General features: G+C 33.2%; 1 long non-coding RNA gene across 1 annotated transcript; it reads right to left on the bottom strand.

Annotated features, from left to right (window-relative positions):
* Positions 1-2,629: 2,629 nt before the first annotated feature.
* On the bottom strand, positions 2,630-3,563 carry LOC141481366 (uncharacterized). The gene is made up of 3 exons (XR_012464919.1): positions 3,334-3,563; positions 3,073-3,239; positions 2,630-2,760 (listed from the first exon to the last, which is right to left on the bottom strand). It is a non-coding gene; the product is annotated as an uncharacterized lncRNA (long non-coding RNA).
* Positions 3,564-5,092: the final 1,529 nt, after the last annotated feature.

Genomic DNA, 5,092 nt, shown 5'->3' with positions numbered 1-5,092 from the left:
AACATGCATGTTTTTGAAATATCTAAAATTGCCATTCCGATGTACAGAGGTTTATTGAAAACAAGTTCAGCCTTTTTCAATTCAATAGCCACCAAGTCTGTATCGAAAACGGTTCGACTCTGAAATCGAGGGCTCGCAATTAAATTTTTGGCGACATAACGACCGTTCCAGGAATTCACAAGTTTGACCACCCTGTGTAATCGAATGTTTTCCATCGTTTTCCCAAAAATAGCATTTACCATTAGTTCATATAGATTTTTGCCAAAAGAACTGGTGGCTGCAGCCCTTAGACGAATATTCAACTCGATGTAGGGACGCAGCCATGCAGATTGTTTGAATTTCACAACCCGATGAATTTTGGTTAGAATCAAACTGTTCTTCAATGCTTGTTTCAAGTTGCGATAATGCAAAATATATTTGTCTTTATGATACAGGGTACCCATTAATTTTTTTTGTTTGGAATTTGGTGGTGCTTGATGCTCTGGACAAAACGGAAAATCTTTATGTGAATCATGTAATCTCTCAGGGTATTCCAAATCATCTTCCAATATGTAGCCTTCTGAAACATTGTCAGGAATTTCAGTTACATCTTTGTAAAAATTTTCCACCTACTGAAAACCATCGTAAGGTAAAAATTCTGACATTCCCACCCATATAAATTATTGACGTCTAAATATAAAAGATATTTTGAAGGTTTTTCGGGATTGTATGCTTCCATATATTTAATATTTGCTTCAGAATATCTATTTGAACAAACCGATATTCCGCCCCTTATCCCCTTTTCTACAAACATAATCATGTCAATGTCATTTAAAATTTGTAATTTACACTTCGTATACTTTAACATGGTATCCCACGTGTACCCAGGCATAGTATAATACCATGCGGAGTCCAACCCATAATTTGCCATGCTTTTTTGACGAAAATTTTCAAAAACGTCTGCCAGTAAAAAAATATCTGTTTTTAAATATAGGTCCGCATACGATCCCAAATTTGTAATTTTGAATGATTCCCAAACATTTTGTGCGTGAGGATATTTCTCTTCTGTTATGTTTTCATCATTTAATTTATTATAGAATTCTTCTCGTGATGGTAACTCGGTGATGTTCAATTTTTCCATGCTATCTATATAATCATACGGAAATACTCCCTTCCTGTTGAGAAGAGCGAATTCCTCCTCATCTAAATGACTTAATTCTTTTTTTAAAATTTCCAAATCATTTTGATTCAATGTGGATACTAATTCATCCAACGATGTTCCCATGAATCGAAAAGAATCTATAAATCGAAATTTAATTTCAGTTTCAGCATCCTTCTGTGTAAAGAAAATGTATTTTTCTTTATTTGAGGGAAGTATGCTCATTATGCACAGTATGATCATTTATAATAACCAGGACATGTCTTAAATCCAACAATAATGGAATTTAATTTCAGTCTCATCATCGTCATTAATGGGTGGAGCCTCATAATCGTTCAATTTTGGAAAATATTTGTCTTGAATCAATAACAAATTAACATGTCTGTGTCGTTTTGTTGTCGTGAGTCTGGCAGGTACTACTACAAAAAATGATTTTTCCTTTGCTTGATTCAGTTCCAAAGTGTACACATTAACAGAAATATTATTAAGTTTTTCAAATTTGGAAATTTGATGTAAGTCCATTGGAGTATTTAGTCCTATAGTATTCAGAACTGTAGAATAGTGTGGATAGTTTGACACTCTATTAGGATGTATTGCTATAGGATACAAGGCGCTAATAATACTCTAAAAGAAGCATATTTCGTCATTGTTTTGTACATTAATGCATGCCTTCTTCCTTGCGATTTCTTGTGGCAATGGAATAAAAGAAGAACCGTTACCAATGATATATTTATTAATTGCTACTTCCAACAAAAGAATTTTACTCAAAGCCCACCCCGACAATAATTCTTCAAATTCGCCTAATTTATTCAATATAACATCCACAGCGTTTTCTTTGTACCAAGCAGCCAAGTCCGTACTTGAATCGATAACTTTATTTGGCGTACTGAAATATTTGCGATCAACAATTTCCCCATCATTTGATTTTTTAATAAAATCCCCTGATAAAGTAAAATTAACTTTGAGGCATGATATTTGTTTCAAAATTTGGAAATCTCACGTTTGAATAATGGAAAAGCATCGTCTAGAAACTTTTTAGGATCTTTATGAGTTAAATTGATGATTACCCCCGTTGTTACTCTACTATTGAAAACATTGTTAACATATTGCCACTTCACCCTGGAGCTTCGTCGCTTCAAACCCGAGCCTGTATGTTTATTATTCATCATTTTTATAATCACTTTGAAGCGTTTCAATTCCCCAATTTGTGTAATTATTTTCTTTTTTTCCCCAACCGAAAATTTAATTTTTTTCATAGCTAAAACGCATTTCCTTATATGTTTATTAATAAATTGTATAGCTTGTTTGACAATATGATCCGAATGATCATCTCTGATGTGTGAAATGTATTTATCAATTACCGACTTGATTTTTGAAAAATCGACTATTTGGATTTTATTTATTGACATGACTCACCGATATTTTGTTCATAAATGAAATTCTAGGTGTGATGAGTCGGTTTTGAAAGCTGCAGAGAATTGAATTTCATTCTGTGGACACTGTTGAGATGGTTCTGGAAGCTGCTGTAATTTGAAACTCGTTCTGGAAATTTTGCTAAGTTGGATTTGGATGTGGTTGTTGAGATAACTCTGAAGTTATACTGCACACGTTGATGTAGTGTTCTGAAATAAATTTGATTTTCAATGCAAATATACACCAGAGAAAAATAAAATTCAAGAGTGGGGGTAATGTGTTTCATGGAGTGATTGTGAAAAATGAACGAGCTACAGTTATAATTGAAAAAATCAACTGTCATTCAAAACAACGAATTCAAAACACATATTCTGCAAGTACTAAACACATAAAAAATATTGAAAACACTTCTTTATGCGGATCATATCTATGAATGAAAAACTTTTTGAGTCGAACAAAAAATATAGTATACAACCACAAACTCTATACATATATTGAACAAAAAAAAAAGCAGTACTAACCTTAATTTCGTACAATTTCAAATGAAACAACACAACAGCGTACTTTCCTGATACAAAATTCTTCTAAATGGGGGTGATACTCCTCCGTCACTCGGTGTGGTAACAAATTGTTGTTGTTGTTAATTGGTTCCCTCTTCACGACTGAATTTGAATTTTAGGAAATCCACCTGCGAGAAACCAAAAATTAAAAAAAAATGTTTCAAATTATACGAACACTCTCTCAATTAACGACAACATGGATGAAAGTTATTCGTAACTCACTATGCGTTTTATTCAACTAGAAAGCTGCTCACAAAATGAGCTTCTGTTTACTACATTATAAATGTGTATATAGACAAACTATGGCATTGTCAAAGGCAAATAGATAAAATACGAGAAAACCTCTTATTCAGCTTGGATGATTCTCGAGTAAAATTCATAATCACGTTTTTCGGTTATGAGGCTGCCATCTAACATCAAAACAAATTGTGCGATACAATAATTACTGTAAGAGACAGTATTCGAGAAAAATGAATGTCAGCAATTACCGGTTCTTATCTTTTATTCATTATTAAAGATTGAGAAATATCAGTAATTGTTATTCCTTATCTTCTGATGTATGTGTGATAAAAATAGTTGCCCAGGGTTGGCTTAAGGAATACGCAAATACCGCTGAACCGTTTTGCATTACAAAATAATTGAAAAAACCGTTAACCGTCAAAAAGTATGTTTAGAAAAACACTCAAGTATATTAATCTGAGAAAAATTTACGCAAATTGATGATAATTCAAGAACAACTCTCACCACCTTTGAATTACATTGAATTTTAATAATTTTTTTGTGAAAAAGTCAAAGACGTTTGAAAAATCTTGCAATAAAAATTCATGAAGTGAACATGAAAAACACTGATTCGGCATTGACAGTGATCAATGTCACCTTGGATAAGAATAGGAAAATATTATGCAATCAAACAAAGAGTCTTTGTTTCGTCACTTTGAGCCACGTGTCTGGCTTTATCGATAAGTGATAGCGATAATTCTGCATACCTATATTATATATTCTTACCAACTTGAAATGAAATAACATTTACTCAATGAAAATATTCATTTTTTTAATTAAATTTCATAATTGTTGTACTACTCTAATCTTGTTGCGTATTCTGGAACAAATTCAACAGTTTTTTTAAATGACGAAGATCTTGAAATATCTTTTTCAATTCACATTTGAATGGTGTATTCTTTGGAATTGCGCCTGCGCAAATACTGCTAACTGACCCTCATTGACTGATGTCGAACGAATCAATTTCCATTGTTTACACTAGCCTTCACGCATATTTCTTTGGAATTTCACCCACATTCGGTACGTTCTCTTAAATGGTATATTTTGACGCACCCTGTACACTTCGACGTCATGTTTGTTTTCAATGATGTATTTTGAGACACCCCGTATACAATGACGGATCGCAGGTTGTCATATTTTTTCTTGAATCTGATTCATTATTATAAAATATATCACTTTCGCGCTTCCAATTTTCGTCGAGTAGTTCACGATTAATTCCAAAACCGGCAACGCTACATTACTCCATACACATTGATTTATTGTACAACTGGCAACGCCGAACCTGCCATGCTGGCATGTATTGACATTCGACAGATGCAGTCTTATGAGTCTAGTGTTTACAGTGTCCTTCTTCAACCAATAGATAGTTCAGCTAGTGACTCATAGATGACTCTGTGTGTTCTATAACTTAATTTTCAAACCGGCAACGCTACATTACTCCATAAACATTGATTTATTGTACAACTGGCAACACCTGCTTGCACTAGCAACCGGTAAATCTCGATACCATCTCCATCTCTCTTTGCATCGATTACGTCACATGCGTCTCTCGCTCTTACACACACATACACATCTTTACATAACATATTAATATTTCCCAAATCTAAGTATATTTTCCTATCTTCAATATGATAATGACGATTACATTCTACGGAAATCAAAAATAAAAATGCTGTCAAGTATAATGAATGAGTCAATTTCG

This window comes from Leptinotarsa decemlineata, unplaced genomic scaffold (assembly GCF_025532065.1).
Source record: "Leptinotarsa decemlineata unplaced genomic scaffold, Ldec_3_MD MMD2_tig00000157_RagTag_RagTag, whole genome shotgun sequence".
In the NCBI taxonomy this organism is placed as follows: domain Eukaryota; kingdom Metazoa; phylum Arthropoda; class Insecta; order Coleoptera; family Chrysomelidae; genus Leptinotarsa; species Leptinotarsa decemlineata.
Note: the sequence above shows the minus strand (reverse complement) of the source record. Positions and strands in the feature narration are given on the sequence as shown.